Here is a 17,751-nt window from a genome sequence, read left to right as displayed (position 1 = left end):
GAAGGGATTGGAGAGCCCACAGAGCCAACACCTTCTGTGCCAACCCCCCTGAACACCCCCAGTGCTGCATTTGCCTCAATAAAACATCAGCAAATGCCTCCCACTCAATATTCCATCATTTTTCAGCCACTAATGTCTCCAGCCATAACCAGAATATGCCTTTCCATTTTGCTGTTGGGAGAGAAAATGCAGAGTAGCCAACAGAGCCCATCAGCATATTCCTGATGGATCAGGGGATGGATCAATGCAAGGGACTGGTGCCATGGCAACCAACGTGCTGAGCAAAACACTTCAACTGGGTTAAGATGAATTTGATAAAAAAACAAAGTCTGGAAGGCTGGCAAGTTCCATCTGTATGATGGGGAGGGTCAGGGCACCAAGAGGTAGGTGTTTCTAAGGAGAATTTCATTGGTGCCTTCACAGCTGCCTCTTGGAGCTTTAAAAAAATTAAATATCTATATAAAAATTAAATATTTACATAAAAATTAAATATCCATATATCTATATAAAAATAAATATCTATATAAAAATATGTATATTTTAAAAAATTAAATATCTATATATAATATCTATATATCTATATGAAAATTAAATATTTATATATCAATATATAAATATCTATCTATAAATATATATCTGTACCTATAAATATCTCTCATTCTTGTGGTCGAAGGATTCATCAAGAGGGGTGAAAAGTAGGGAAGGAGAATTCCAGGGAAGGAGAATTCTACAGGGAAAGAGAATTCCACTGGTCCTTAGCCTTCACAGGATGCTTCCACTTGGAGCTTTAAAAAAATTAAATATCTATATAAAAAATGAAATATCCATATATTATATCTATATAATAATTAAATATCTATATATATATCTATCTATATTTTAAAAATTAAATATCTATATATAATATCTATATATATCTATATGAAAATTAAATATCTATCTATCAATATATAAATATCTATCTATAAATATACATCTATATCTATAAATATATCTTGTGGTTGAGGGATTCATCAAGAGGGGTGAGGAGAAGGGAAGGAGAATTCCAGGGAAGGAGAATTCCACTGGTGCCTTGCCTTCACAGCTTCCTCTTTGAGCTTTACAAAATTAAATATCTATATACAAATTTCTCTCTCATTCTTGTGGTTGTGGGCTTCAGCAAGAGGGGTGAAGAGAAAGGCGGCAGCATGAGAAGGGAGCAAGAAAAGAGGGAAAAGAAACCAGCTTAAAATGATGAAAGAAAACCAGAATGCAAAGATAAATCTTCGCCATGAAACAAACAGCAGGAATTTGGAGATTTGCCTCCACACGTGGAATTTCCTGATGACACAGGAATGCATCATCATTCTGTGGCCTGTAAAAATGACAAGCAGGCTACTCGGGGTTTACTACAGCCAGCTGCAGCTCCTTGCTCAGTGTCCTCCCCTGCAAAGCCCTGAGGTGGGAAGGGTTTCAGTCCCTCAGAAAAGCATCTCCAGAGAAGTTCCATCCATTCAGCCATTCACCCCCAGCCCAAGCAAGTGCCTCAGCTATTTTCCATGACACAAGCAGTTGGATTTTTCCAAGAGCTGATGTCAGGGCTTTTCGTGGAGAAAGAGCTGCATTTACAGGGCAGGCAGGGAAGGAGGGCTTCCCCAGCTCCATCTCAATGTGCCCTTTGTGCCGCTCTGCTGCTCGGGCCAGCACCCTGCAAGAACTTTGAGTGCCCAAGAAACTCTCCACAGGGGAGGGCTCGGGGACATTTCCAGCAGCCAGAGCTGTTCTTCCACTCCTGACTGATTTCCAAGGCTCAGAGCAGCAGCAGCTTTCCCTCTGCAGGCCCTCAAGTTGTCACACAAGGCCATTTATTGTTGGATATCCCTACAAGGGGCTGCAAGCAGCCAAATTAATGAAAACTGGGGAGGGGGCACTGGAGGGAACATAAATAAACCAAGGCTGCTCGTGTTTCCTTAATGCTGCCTTCAGATTCCGCCTAAAAGCAAGGTTTGAGTAATAGGGGGAAGGTTTGGCCACTGAATGTAGCTCAGAGCAAGCACAAAACCCGCTCAGAAATTGGTGGGGAATGGAGGCTGCCAAATCCCAGGTGATTTCCTACTGGTTTCCCAACAAATTACTGAATCTCTGTTTTCACCTCTGGGAGAGAAAAATTTGACAGCTTTGAATGCAAAATATTAAACACCACAAATGCTGAAAGAGGCCAAGCGTGTTTCTAAAAAGGCTTCCAGAAAAATTTTTCATGACAAAAATTTACACAAAATGAGCCCCCAGCATCATGAAAAGAAACATTCGGGACTTGTTCCTCTCCAAGCTTTGACTGCATGACTCATTTAATACAAGTGACCAGGTACAGGAGAAAGGTCAAGCTTGTGATTTCAGAAGTTATGACCCAATTTTCTCACTCATTTATTTATTTTGAAGTAGGCCATAGACAAATATTCCCAAGCCTAGAGAGCTCAAGCTTCCCTGTAGCAAGAAAAAGCTGAAATATGTGGTTTGGCCATATAGAAAAGCCCCATAATATCAAATTTAATATAATAATTATATTTTCACACCATCTCATAAATACATTTTCACACCATCTTTGCATCCTGAGCTTTTGCTATTTGGAAGGAGGGAAGGAAGAGGGGTAGAACACATTTGTTGTGATTCATTCCTCCAGCTTTCACTTCTGAAAAAATCCCTTTAAACCCCTTTGCCCAGAGCCTGAAAGAATCCAATCCAGCACTGGCGTTTCTTGCACAGACAGGGCGTGGAGTCCAAATTAACCTGCCCTCCCTAAACTGCAGCTAATTACAGGGAAATGAAATGTTTGCTTTGCTTGCCAATAATTGCAGAACGCAGAGCTGGCTCGGCGGCAGCTCCTCCTCCACAACAGCTTCCCACTGAACTGCCCCAAAAAATAAAGGAATAAAGCAATTTTCTTTTCTTAAACAGAGCAGAGAGACCCAAAGCTGGGAGTGCCACGGGGTTTTCTTTGCTTTCACCTGACACACACACACACACACCCAGGGCTGGGATCACTTTTGCATTTCATTAGGCACCAAGCCTAGTTCCTTATTAATGCCATACCCAGCTTGTGGTTGTTATGAACCAGCAACGAGCCTGGTGTGGAAACAGTCCTTAAAAACAGCAAAAGACAGCAATTAGAAAGGGAGGAAAAAAAAAAAAAAACCCATCCCCAACACAGAGCGCACGTAATACAACTGGAAATGTAGCTTTCAAAATAGCACGATGCTGCCTCCAATTAGGCAGCTTGAAGTTTTGCAAATATATGTACAAGGTTCAGAGGCACAGAGGAGTATTTGGCCCAGAGTTCACATTTCTGGGGAGTGAGTGCAGTTCCCTGGCACAGGAACACCACACCTCCATGGCTTGGAAGTGTTGGGAGTGTACTAAAGAACCTGCAGTAAGATAAATAATAATAAATGTATTTTAAAAATCATAATATAAATAATAATACATTTATTATTCCTCCTATGTGTCTTTCAAAAGATGTTTTAAAGAAGTGACAAGGCCAAGCTGTTGTGCTCCTCAGCATTGTCAGCTTTGCCTGGTTTAATGTGGCCACCAAGGTGAGCAGAGGAAAGGTTGGGAGAATGGGGATTGTCCAGGCTAGAGAAGAATTGGGATTCTTCAAAATTGAGATTATTCAGTATGCACAAGAACTGGGATTCTTCAAAACTGGGAAAGGCTGGGAGAACTGGGATTGTCCAGCCTGGAGAAGAATCAGGATTCTTCAAAACTGGGAAAGTCTGGGAGAATTTGGATTGTCCAGCCTAGAAAAGAATTGGGATTCTTCAAAAGTGGGAAAGGCTGGGAGAATTGGGGATCTTCGAAATTGGGAAAGGCTGGGAGAATTGGGATTGTCCAGGCTGGAGAGGAATTGGGATTCTCCAAAACTGGGAAAGGCTGGGAGGACTGGGATTGTCCAGCCTGCCGAAGAATTGGGATTCTTCAAAATTGAGAAAGGCTGAGAGAATTGAGATTATTCGGTCTGCACGAGAATTGGCATTCTTCAAAACTGGGAAAGGCTGAGAATTGGGATTGTCCAGCCTGGAAAAGAATTGGATTCTTCAAAATTGGGAAAGGCTGGGGGAATTTGGATTGTCCAGCCTGGCTTTGGGGTGACCTCGTTGTGGCCTTCCAGGAGCTGAAGGAAAGATGGAGAGACCCTTTCCAAGGGCTGGGGTGACAGGGCGAGGGGCGATGGCTCCAAACTGGCAGAGAGCAGGGTTAGGTTGGATGTTGGGCAGGAATTGTTCCCTGGGAGGGTGGGCAGGCCCTGGCACGAGGTGCCCAGAGCAGCTGTGGTGGATCCCTGGCAGTGCCCAAAGCCAGGTTGGAGCACCTGGGGCAGTGGAAGGTGTCCCTGCCCATGGGATTGAGTGACCTTTAAGGTCCCTTCCAACCCAAACCACCCTGGGATTCTGTGATTTCCCCTGACAACACCAGCAGCACCTTCCCCCACGGATTTACACATTCCAGAGGCATTATCAGTTTCTCTGCCCCACTGCACACCCCAAAACTTTCATTAAGTTACCCCTCTGACAAACGAGGTCAGCAGGCACTTTGCCTTAATTGAAATTTCCCTTCAGCCCTCGTTTGCTGTTTTAAAGGTTCACGTGCTTTTACTGCTCTGGAAATGTAAACCAAGACTTGCCTGCTCATCAGGAGCAGCAGTTTATGAGTTCAGAGCTGAGCAGACACAGCCCAAAAGCATTTCCAGCCCTGCCTTCCCTTCTCCCACTCAGTGATGAACCTTTGGCCAAATTACACCCATCCTGCATGGGATGTGCAGACAACATCCACCCCTCTGACCTCTGCAGAGCTTCTAAATATTTCCCAGCTGCCATAAACTAATTTACAGTTAATATGTCTAAAACCACCCAAAGGCAAAGTGCTCCCAGTGGCATCATTTACACCAAGGGAAAAATTGGATCCACAACTTTACAGAGAATCAAGAAATCGTGACCACAGTGTTGCTTAACCTGTACAGTGTATTTTTAGCTCTCAGTCCTTCACAGCTAATTCTGCTCAAGTTTTACTCCTGTAGATACAAAGACCAAGGGCAACCAAACTATTTGAGCCTAAATTCCAAGTATGCAACTAAATGAGCGTTTCACCTTGCTGGTTTCCACACCTCCCAGCAGGGTTTGTGTCCCAGCATTAACTCAGATTTTAGAAACATCCATGGAAAGTTTCTCCACCATACATTGCAGTTCCCCAAATAAAAAAGAAAAAGTTATGTCAGCTGAGCTATAAAGAGATTAGCAGTGCTGAATAGTGGAGTTGGAGCTATCTCAGTTGTTTAAGAAAACATAAAGAGGCTTCTGGGATATGCAAACCTATTATTTCTGCCATAAAACACAAGAGGAAAGATGCACATAGCACACATTGCATGAGGAGGGAAAAAATGTACACAGGCATTTGTGGCATGCTTTGCTCCTTCCCATTTCATCTCCCCTCCATCTAAACTACAGCAAAAATCCAGAAATACCGACTGGGAACGAGTGGAGCAGAACACAGGATTAGGATTTCTCAGCAACATCAAGCCCTGTTTTTTCCACTGTAAAATGGAAGATAAAAATCCAGGAGTGAAGCTCTTTGTAAAATGGCTCAAGATCCTGAGAACAGCCCATGAGTCAAACCCAGAGCTATTAATAGGCCTCTGGATGTGTTTGTATTAGTATTTGCCTCTTGGGACTTGTAAAATAAATAAAAATACAAGCGAAAGAGAAAAAAAAAATCCAAACAAATATTTAGTCAGGAAAGCTCCCAGCTGCTAAAAGATGACTGCAGCAAAATTGTCCAAAATGTGTGGAGGGGGTTTGGAGATAACCAAGGCAGCAGATTGGAGCTGCTCCCCCACTGGGTTCAGTGACACCTCCAGCTCTTGGTGCCTCCCCCTCATCATGCAGCATGATGGCAACTGCCAGCCCTCTCTGGCTGTATTTATATTTATATTTAAAAAAAACAACAAATCCCCCTCAGCATCTCAAAGCCTTTCTACATCACAATCTCATATATTAGTACAAAACACTGCATTTTCTCTCATTGCTGATGGCTGTCACTGTATCAACCCTGCATCAAATCTGTCCACAACACCACTGGGGCTGATACAATTTGTTTAAATTTTAGAACACTTCACAATAAAATAATAAAACAGAAATAAAACAGTGAAAAACGCATTCAGGAAAAATAAACCCCACCCAGAACACTCAGAGATGGTTGCTTGAGCACCAGCAGCTAATTTAACATCAACATGCATAAAATATCAACTTATCAAAAATCACATTCCCTGTGGCTGGTGAGGAGGCTCTGGTATAGAATTACTGGGAAATGGAAAGAAGGGAGAGCTGCCAGCATCTACATCCAAAGCATCTTTCCAGGCTGTCAGAACCTTTGTTCTTCAGCTCAGCCACCAAGACGCAGATTTCCACAGCAAACACATTAAACTGGCCATTTTCACAGCAAAAACACAAAGGAGTAACTCAGGTTTCATACAGCAGCTATTAAAAGGTGAAAGAAGAAAAAAATAAAAAGAGACAAACCTCCCCTCCCAGTAGAAATTAAAAGAAAATTCCTTTTCCTCTGCTCTGCACCCAAGGCAGGTACTCCTGGCTCGGGGAACGGGAACAAAGGCTCAGCGTTACCTGTTCCACACGCCAGAGGCAGCAGAGCGGGCGCATCCCAAAGGGCCATGGCAGGCTCGGCTCCGATCCCAAATCCTGCCCTGCCGGAGCTCCGGGGCTCGGGATCCCGGGCAGGAACCGCGGATCGCTCACCGACCACGGCGGGAGGCAGCAAACAGCAAACTCCTCCTCTCCTGTCCCACCTCCTCCGCCAGCCGGGGCTGCTCGTGGGCACGGCAGCGCGGCTGGAAAATATTTATCGCTATTGCTGTATTTGGGGAGATGTTTGTTATTTTGTGAGCATCTATATGTGTCCGTATAAATGTATATTTTATATATACATATTATATATACATGTATATGTATAGATATTATGTATGTATTATATATACATATATATAATATATAATAATTATATATTATATATACATACACACACATATATACACACATGTATATATATACTACATATATACACACATATATATACATATGTGTATAAATATGTGTGTATATATGTATGTATATATACATGTGTGTATATACATGTATGTATATATGTGTGTGTATATATGTGTATATATATGTGTGCGTGTATATGTGTGCGTGTATATGTGTAAATATACACGTATATACATGTATGTATATATGTGTGTGTATATATGTATGTATATATGTATGTGTATATATATGTATGTATGTATGTATGTGTATGTGTGTGTATATATGTGTATATAATTATTATATATAATATATGTATATATAATACATACATATGTATATATAATACATACATATGTATATATAATACATATATATATGTGTGCATATATATGTGTGCATATATACATGTATGTATATATGTGTGTGTATATATATGTGTGTATATGTGTATGTATACATGTATGTATGTATGTGTATACATGTGTATACATGTGCATACACAATATATAATTATTATATACACATATATATGTATATATAATACATACATAATATGTACATATAATATATATAAACATAATATATGTACAAGTATATATTATGTAAATATATAATATATTTATAATGTATATATATTATATAAATATAATATATTAATATATCGCCTATTTAATATATTTTATGTATTTATTATATAGAAAAATTTATTTATATGTATTTTATATCCATTAAAAATATATATAGTTATTTAATATTTCTAATTAATATTTAACCTAACCCTCTCTTCTCCCACCACCTCCCAGGCAGCAGCAGCAAGGGCAGCCCAGAGCAACAGAGAGAGAGCTGAGACAGCAAAATTCAGCATTTCCAGCTGTCCTGGGGGCTGAAAAATATTTATCTATATTTCTATATATTTGGATATGTTTGCTTTGTGTGCATCTATATGCATGCATATAAATGTGTGCATATATATATATATATATAAAAAATATATCTGTAAATATATAATATTATATATAGACTATGCAATAGTCTATTACATATAGAGTATAAATAGATATTATATATATGTATATATAATTGTATATAAAATATGAATTGATAAATATGAAATTGTAAATATAAATAATATATAATATTATAGACATTCATATCTAACACTAGTTATAGAGTAAATTGTTTTGACTTATTAGCCAATCCCAACCAAGCTGTGTCGAAGCTCTAGAAATTCACAAGTTTTTCATTCATATCTTTAAGCCTTCTGTCTGTATCCTTCCAGTATTCTTTAGCACAGTCTAGTAGAGTATTCTTTAATATATTATGAATCATAAAATAACAAATTAGCCTTCTAAGAACAGGGGGTCAGGTCCATCATTCCTCCCTATGAGCAAACACCAGAGTGCCCCTCTCTGCCGGGCACAGAGGCGAACCCAGAGCTCAGACCAGGGGGGCTCTGAGGATTTTTTGGAGCGTTGCAGCCCCAGGGAAGGGCTGCAGGGTGAAGGGGCTGTTTGCTTTTTCTGCCCCAATAAGCTAACGAAGTTTGGGAGCGGTGCTGGCGGGACAGAAATTTCTTCACGCTACACTGTCTGTTTGTGTTTGATTAATGTAAATCTTCCCAGGGCCGAGCACGCCCCGGGCTCCAGCTCTCCATTAACCAGCCAAAGTGCCACGTACAGACTGAGCAGGGCAAAACCAAGAGCTCTATTTTAGTCCTTGCCATAAACCCCAGAGAACTCCACCAAACTCATTTCTGGTGAGTTGATTCGAATTACACTCCTCCTCATGAAATTCTGCTTTTTTATTTTCCCCTTCCCCAAATTAAAAAATGAAACTGCAGCAAACCACTTTAATATATTAATAAGAGTTATCTTCTTTTTAGATCATTTTCTTTTTAGATTATTTTCTTTTCAGATAATTTTCTTCTCAGATCATTTTCTGTTCAGATTTCCTCAGTTCTCATGACCAAATTTTTCAGCCTGTCCAAAGGATGCTGGTACCAAACACCATCTCCAAGCCACAACTTCAGCAAGGCTGCAATTACCCAAAAGACAGGAAGCCAAAGAAATCAACTCCTACCCTTCCATCTCCCTGCTCCATGCAATCATTTCCCAGCCAGAACTTGTATTTTCCATGCTTCTCCCTTTCCCAGTGGCATGCATTATCATTTTTGAAATAGCACAGGGCTCCGTCTCATTGGTTCCTGTTTTGAAACGTTTGCCCAGCTCCTCAATTTTCTAGGAATTTCACGAATCAGAAAATGTCAGCTGTCCAGAAGAAAATGGGAACCAGAGGGAAGGAGAAAGCCAGGCCAGGATCAGCTCAGATCCTCACAGGAATATTCACAATCCTTGGGAAGGGAAAGAATTATCAATATTGGGGTTTTTAACCTCTGCGGAATCACAGAGTTAATGAAACCAGGGAAAAGGGGCTGAAAATCCCAGTTTGTTTTTCATGCCTGAGTGAGAATCACATGCACCAAACAGCCTCTGCTGAGGGTGTCAAAACAGAAGTATTTTTAAACTTGGGTTACAGTCTAAAATCAAACATTTCCACATTTTTCTCCCTAATGCTCCTCATCATCAAGAGAAACACAGATGGGACAATCTGACAGACCAATAAACCTTAATTTACTAAAGGATATTTTGGTTAAAACATTGATATTTCCTATTTCCTTCATTCACATTTCCCAGCTGCCTGCCTCAGTTTACCCTTACCACCAATTTAAGGTTGCAGGGTGCTTTACAATCATAAAAATACATAAACATTATAGAGTATTATGTATTATTTCATATATTATATCTATTTATTGATGTCTTTTACATATTTATGTCTTTTATATATATATATACATATATATATACATACATATATATATATATACATACATATATATATATATATATATATATAAAATATCCTTGCAAGAAACCCCATCCATTTTAAATTTTCATGCAAAATCTTTAACTTGAAGCCATTAAAGTCAGCGAGGAGGAACCAGGAATACAAAAGGAATATGTTTCAAGGCTTTTAACTCAAGAGGGACATTTGCAATTCCCTCAAACATAATTCTGTTGCTGGCATGAGCACTTGGGAAAATAAATGCATTTGTACCATAAAACAAAGCTTAAAAGGGTCAGAAATGGATATTGCAGCTCCTCTTTTTGACAAAGAAGTCAAACAGACTTTGAAGAATCCAAATGAAATTTCAGTCCATCAGGAAAAATATTTAATATCTAAAAAAAGGACTTTAGGGCAGAGTCATGTAAGAGTTGTGTTGTCTTACATGACTGTGTAATTTTTTAACTTTAAAAAAATTACAGGATTAATTTTTATTTCTATTTTATCAACAGCTTTTGGGAGAAAGCAACACAATACATCCCTTTCAAGTGCAAAGCAACACAGCTGCCAGGAAACAGTGGAAAAACAAGAAAAAATCAGGAATGGAAGCTTCTATCTTGCTTCCTACTCTGATTTCCCACATTTCCTTCCCCCAGCACGCTCAGTCACAGGACATAATAAGAAAACAATTTGGAGGAGGGGAAAAAAATGACCATAAAAAGCAAAAAAAGTCTGATGCAATCAGGTTTTTTAGGAGAAATTAAGAGATAGCCAAGAAATGGCGAGGACTGGAAATGGAATATCAGTGTTTTAAATCCACAGGGATTTCTACAGTGCTGCACAACAGCAGGGAAGGAAGATAAGGAAAAAGTAGGGAAAAAATACATAATGATAAAAGAAATCTCTCCTAAGAACATGAGAAAGATGGAGTAGGAATAAGTAGTGATTTACAAAGCTGTCTTTGCCTATTTAAAGAATAATAAAATTAATGAAAATTGTTTCTAAAACTTCACACAAGTTCCAAGCCTCAATATCCCAAAATCTTCTCATTTCTGTGGTCCATCCTTTTTACAAGGAACAGCAATTCTGGTCCCCAATATTGATTATTGATTATATATTTATTATTGATTATATATTTATATTGATTTAGGAATTCTCTCCTCCTTGCAAAGCTCCTCCACTCGTTCAATCCCAGCTCTGTGCTGGCCAGGCTGGGCTATGGTAACAAACCTATTTAGAGAGTTGTCTTTGCCTATTTAGAGTAAAGAATAATAAAAATAATTTAAATTAAGTGCTTCTAAAACATTTCCAAGCCTCAATATCCCAAAACTTTCCAATCTCTGTGCTCCATCCTCTTTGCAAGGAACAGCAATTCTGGTCGCCAATATTCTGTATTGATTAAGGAATTCTCTCCTCTTTGCAAAGCTCCTCCACTCGTTCAATCCCAGCTCTGTGCCGGCCAGGCTGGCCTTTGGTAAATATTTACACACAATTTCCAGACCTTTCCCCCAGCAAGGAGCAGGCCTGGGTAAAAGCAGAACTTCCCAGAGCCGCACGGGGCGGGAGGCAACGCTCCCCAAGGAACGGAGTCCCCACCCCTGTGGAAAGGATCCAGGAGGATCCAGCATCCCATCCTGCAGGGTTGGGGCAGCCCTGCCAGGAAATCCTCGGCCTTCAGCTCCCCAAACTTCCAGGATCCTGTTTGGGATGTGGGAACTGCCCCTGGAAGTGTCCAAGGCCATGCTGGGATAGTGCAAGGTGTCCCTTGCCCATGGGACAAAATCAGCTTTAAGGTCCCTCCAATCCCACCCCAGGCTGCGATTCCATCATGTGGAATCTGTAGTTTAGAGAGACCAAACCTCACTCAGAATTGTTGGGAAATTCAACTGAATTCATCCATTCAATTTTATGGATGAAAATAATCTGTTATGGACAAAAAATTCCATACAGGCACCACCAGGATATGGGACAGATGGACACAGGCATTTTTAAGCAGTGAATCCTTAATATTATACAAATCACATCAATAAATAAAAGCTTGCCAATATATTTTATTAGCCCCAAAAATTATCAGAAAGAGAATGGCTGCCCAGTTCCCCCATGAGAATATGCAAATACTCCACAGAGCTTTATATTAGCACTGAACCCCACACATCACATCAATAAATAAAAAACTTTCCAGCGCTTTTTATTAGCCCCAAAAAACACCAGTTAGAGAATGGCTGCCCAGTTCCCCCATCAGAATATGCAAATACTCCACAGAGTTTTACATTAGCACTGATCCTCATTCCCTCCCTTTCCTTTAGGCTCAGAATGTTCATTTCTCCTATTTTATATCAAGGAACAAAGTCCAATCCACACATCCTAAATAAACAGGAACTAGCAGAAGACTGCTATGGAGGTTTTTTGAGAGAATATGTAAATATTAAAGCACAGACAAGAAGAAATGTAAGAAATCTGATATATTTCAGCAAGGATCAGAGTCCACCCCATGACCTCCACCTTTCAGACACATCTGAGAAACACCTGAGTCTTTTCAAGCACAAAAATCCTGCCCTGCTCTGTCAGCACATCCCACAAAAAGCCATAAAGGTGTTAGAGGCACAGAACTGCACTTTAATCAAGCGTGGGGAATTTTATATTTTCTTTTCTCCATCAAAAAAGAGTCTGTGTGTTGTCTCAAAAACTTTTATTGCTCTACAAGCAGCAGAGGACTATGAAATTTTCTCTCTGGGTATGTTTTACGGAGAGCAGGAGACAACCTGATGAAGAAATAAGTTAATTTTTGATGTGAGTACCCCAACCATGCTGGGTTACATAAGAGACAGTGAAAGTTAAAGACACAGCAGCTTCCTCTCAGGGATTTCTGTAAGTCAGAGGAGACAGCTTAGAGCAGATAAAATCATCATTTTCCAAACCCACTGCTTCACACAGACCAACCCCTCATTACCTCAGCTCCTTCAATTACTGGAACTTAGCTGGGAAAACAAAAAACTGAGCTACAGAAACAGGAAATTGCTTTTGCAGGAAAAAAGGAGATGGACAATTGATGTGGGAATGCTGCTCAGATCAGCCTTACATCAGTACCAGAACTCCTTTTTAAAAAAAAAAAGGTGCACAAAAAATATCACATATTTGGCACATTCAACTTATTTGGGAAGGCAATGCACAGGCCAGAACTCCTGCAAACTTTCAGTATTTTTCAACTATTTTGCTATATACTATTGAACTATTTTTGCTATATTTTTCAACTATTTTGCTATATACTTCCATCTTATATAATAAATACTTTTATATAAAATATGAAATTGTAAATATAAATAATGAATCATTTTAGATATATGAATATATATAATATGAATATGTAATATATTATTATACTTATATTCTATATTATATTTTATATAATACATATTATATTTTATATAATACATATTATATATTATATAATACATATTATATATTATATAATACATATTGTATAAGGCATATTATATAATACATATTATATAATACATATTATATAATACATATTATACATTGCATATTACATATTATATATTGCATATTATATATTCTACATTATACATTGCATATTGCATATTATATATTGCATATTATACATTACATAAGAGGTAAGCAAATGTTTTTAGGATGGAGATGAGAATGCCTTAAGAAAAATCCTCAATTTTTCAAGTACAATCAAGTACAATCATGGGCTGTAACAGTCACTGAGTGAAACCTGAGGGCAGCATCTGTACCATGCCAGGGAAAATTCAAATTAAAGCTGGCATAAAAGATATAAAAGATCAAATCCCATGCAGAAGTATTACCCACAAAGGAAAAAAACAAAAGTGATTTACACAGGGGAGAAACTGCTTTAAAATCAGCTCTAAAAAAACCCCCACGCTGAATCATTCAAACTTTCAGCACAAAATCTTAACTCCGAGCATTTGCTGCTAATAGATATTACTGGAGTGATCTAAGCCAAGAAAACAATTACAGAAAATTATCATTTTCGACTGTGTCACCCAACAAGCAGCTGAATGGTTTCTACAGACAGTAATTAAAATAAGAAAGTTCTGGTACAAATATGGAAACTGATTAAAAGACAGCTGTGAAGTCTGCTAAATCTGTGATTAAAAAAAAAATAAATCTGCACAAGCAAAACATGAAAGATCCTTTATGAAAGAGAACCCTGTTTCAGTTTCATTGTCTGGGCTGACTTCTGGCATAGGAAAATGAGTTCTATGGAGCTGCACTGAAAAGGTCACTGAGTTTCCTTCCTTGATCTTTTACCATGAACAATTTTAGAAGGCATTAAACATTTCAGAACAGCCTATCTAAACAAATTTTTGCTTATCCTGTCATTGAATTAAGTTCAACCAATTCCAGTAAGTCTGACCAAAAAAACAAAAGCCCCCTCCCAAAGCAGCTCTAAAATGTAATATTTATGCCAGCCACTAAATGCAAACTTGAGTCCATGCCAAAACAGCACAAATTAGAAAAAAGTAATTATTCTATAGCTGACAACTTGAAAAGAGAGCAGTGAGAGCTGGGAAACTCCATTTGCTAAGGCAAAGTCCATTTCATTCACAGCAAACTGACCAGAGCTGTTAAATCTGTGTCATAATTCAGAGAGAGAGAAAAAACAAAGCACCAACTCCATGGATTTAGCACTCAATACCTTGTTCTGCTTCACTCCAGGGCTGGGAATTGTCAGCAATAAATACTTGCAGGCCTATAAAACTCCATGAACTGCTCACTATTTGTCAAGGAGCAGGGAGGGAGGGGCGCAGCTTCATTTATTATTTCCAAAGAATTCTGCAGGTCCCTTTTTAATTCACCATAAATTTCATCCCAGCCCAGTTTTACAGTACGAAACATCAACAGACTCAAGGACAGGATCAAACACCAAAATGTTGACCCCAGAACAAGTCAGGGCTGGCTTTATCATTATTCCATCCCACACCTGCAGCTTTACAGACCCAAATTCAGAAAGCAGGGGAGAAAAACCCAAGTTAAAATGCAATTTAGCAATACCTGTACTCACAGCCCTGAAAAGGAATAAATCCATTTTTTTATAGCATTAAAACACACTTTTATTTTCTCACTGCTTCAGTACAACAAAAACCACACAAATATAGATTTGCCAGTGTTCCCAGGTACTGTTAATGAGCCAAACATCAATTTATGTCCCCCAAAATTCACTTTATTTCTGACTTTGTCCTCCATGCGATATTGGGATAACCCACAGCCTTTCCAGGGCTCTCCATCTCCCCTTCCCCTAAAGCCCAGCACACACAGGGAGGAAAGGAAGGTTTCAAACCTTGCCAGGAAGTTTTATTGTTTAACTCCAATTTTATTGTTTAACTCCTGCATCTGCCCCTGGTTTGAGATTCCACAGCAGGAACATTCACAGGTCTCACTGCCCCTCCTCCAGCAGCTGATTCACCTGGATTTTTTATTATTTACTCATCATATATTTGTACTGTGCTGGACATGAGGCGCTTCCTGCTCCTCAGCAGGGCAGAAATCAGGGAAATTTTAACCCAGTGCCTGCTTTGCAGGTAACGTTTGACCATCAAATAATAAAATGAAGTGTTATAATTTGCTTTAGCAGATCATGCACACAGCTCACCTAGAGAAAGTTGAATTATCCATTGAATAGATAACATAAAGTGTTATAATTTCTGTTTTAGCAGAGCATACACATAGCTAACCTACAGAAAGTTGAATTATCCATTGAATAGATAACATAAAGTGTTATAATTTCTGTTTTAGCAGAGCATACACATAGCTAACCTACAGAAAGTTGAATTATCTATCAAATAGAAAACATTCAGTGTTATAATTTCTGTTTTAGCGGAGCATGCACATAGGTCACCTACAGAAAGTTGAATTATCCATCAAACAGAAATCAGGGAAATTTTAACCCAGTGACTGCTGTGCAGGTAACATTTGATAACCAAATAGACAATATTTAGTGTTATAATTTCTGTTTTAGCAGAGCAGGCACACAGCTCACCTACAGAAAGCTGAATTATCCATCAAATAGATAAGATAAAGTGTTATAATTCCTGTTTTAGCTAAAGAAAGCTGAATTTTGCTGGCTGTTAGCAGCTAGATCAGAGTCACCCATCCCTGAAAGAAACCACAACTCTCTCCCTGTTCGCTGTCCTGGCAAACTCTAAATGCCCAAACCTCCCTTAATTTCCAATTTCCTGCATCAACCAAGCACATTCATCACCCATCAGCTGTCCACGTCGCACAGGATGAACAAAATGTTGTGTTAGCACCAGAGCTTAAGGAACTGAGATAGTCCAAAAATCTTTTTGTCCAGGATTTTCTCCTGGGAAGCCGAGAAGCCTCAGAGAAAAATGAAAATAATAATTATCTGATTTACTCCTTCTGTGTTTTGCTGCTTTAGAATGTAGTTTGGGAATTGTTTACTAACAGGTGATCGTTTCATTGGTTTCATGTGAATTGTTTTTATTTAATGGCCAATTGGGGCCAAGCTGTGTCAGACTCTGAAAAGAGTCACGAGTTTTCATTATTATCTTTTTAGCCTTCTGTCTGCATCCCTTCTGTATTCTTTAGTATAGTTTAGTATAGTTTAATATACTATATTATATAATATATATATATATATATATATGATGTAATATAGTATCATAAAATAATAAATGAGCCTTCTGAGAACATGGAGTCAGATTCATCATTCCTGCCTTCATCAGGGGTCTCTGAAAACGCCACAAAGCTGCAAATATTAAATTTAGCCCTGGTCAGCAGCAGAATGCCAGTGCTGAGGGCAGTAAAGCCAAGGGAGATGCAGTTTTCTCTCAGCTCACTGACATCACTCCTCCCAAGGCATTTGCTGCAGCAGGGAAAGCACCAGGATGCCAGAGCAGGGTTTTAATCTAAAGCAAACATCTCCACGTGATGGAGCAGAGAGAGGGGGAGAGCCCAGGCAGCTCCTGAGCTCCATAAAATCCATTTCTGCTGGGCACTTCCTCCTGCACGTGTTCATGGCACTGGGGAACAGATCCAGGGATGTGCCACCAACCTCAGCCCAGCTGAGAGAGAATTCCCTGAAATCCCAGGTACCTGAGAGGGCTCCTCACTGCCACACAGCTCCTCGCCGTATTTTACATTTATTCTAATTTACTGCCACAGCAAAGGGATCCAAATGCAACTCAGAGATTTTCACATTGAAATTTACAATTTAAATAAACAAATCGTAGTTCTTGTTTGAAGTGTCCAGAGTCCCTTTGTGCTCATCCCCAAAGCCAATTACAAACTACCTTTTTTATTTAACTAAAAGAAAAAAAAGAACAACAAACCCCACCTCATGATTTGCATGTTCTTTGTTATTTTTCTCTTTCTTTGAAATGCTCTTTTGGGGCAAGCTTTTTGATCTAAAAGGCATTTAATTAAACAAAAAGGATAAAAGAAAGGAAAACCCTAAATCCTTATATACACTATACAGCAATATTTATTTGAGGGGAATATATTCCACAAAATTAAATATATAATATATATTCCCAGGGATTGTGCCTGGATTACCAGGGCCAGAACACAGCCAGATTCCCCAATAAAAAAACAGAAAAATCAAATTATTTCAAGGTTAAACTTTAAGTTCCTTGAGATCTTTCCTGATCAAATCCCATCAGTATCCCAAGAATCAATCTGGAGATGGGAAGGAGCCATTTTCTCCGGATATGGAAAGCGACAGATGGAGCAAAAAATTTTCAGCAGATTTTTTTGACTTGCTGTGATTTTCCTGTGAGGGAGGCTCAGCTGAGCCACCTCCCAGGAGCTGGGATGATGATAA

At 39.0% G+C, this 17,751-nt stretch overlaps 1 protein-coding gene across 3 annotated transcripts in view; it reads right to left on the bottom strand.

The window, feature by feature from the left end:
* ARHGEF12 (Rho guanine nucleotide exchange factor 12) overlaps positions 1–17,751 on the bottom strand; it is an 86,274-nt gene that overhangs the window by 55,415 nt on the left and 13,108 nt on the right. Inside the window, exon 1 of one of the 3 annotated variants that reach the window (XM_063178478.1) lies at positions 6,654–6,781. The exons of the other annotated variants lie outside the window; for them this stretch is intronic. The gene's annotated coding sequence lies outside the window, so the exon portion shown is untranslated. Of the gene's footprint in view, positions 1–6,653; positions 6,782–17,751 lie in introns of those variants that run through there. 3 annotated transcript variants of the gene reach the window in all.

This window comes from Melospiza melodia, chromosome 29 (assembly GCF_035770615.1).
Source record: "Melospiza melodia melodia isolate bMelMel2 chromosome 29, bMelMel2.pri, whole genome shotgun sequence".
NCBI lineage: Eukaryota > Metazoa > Chordata > Aves > Passeriformes > Passerellidae > Melospiza > Melospiza melodia.
Note: the sequence above shows the minus strand (reverse complement) of the source record. Positions and strands in the feature narration are given on the sequence as shown.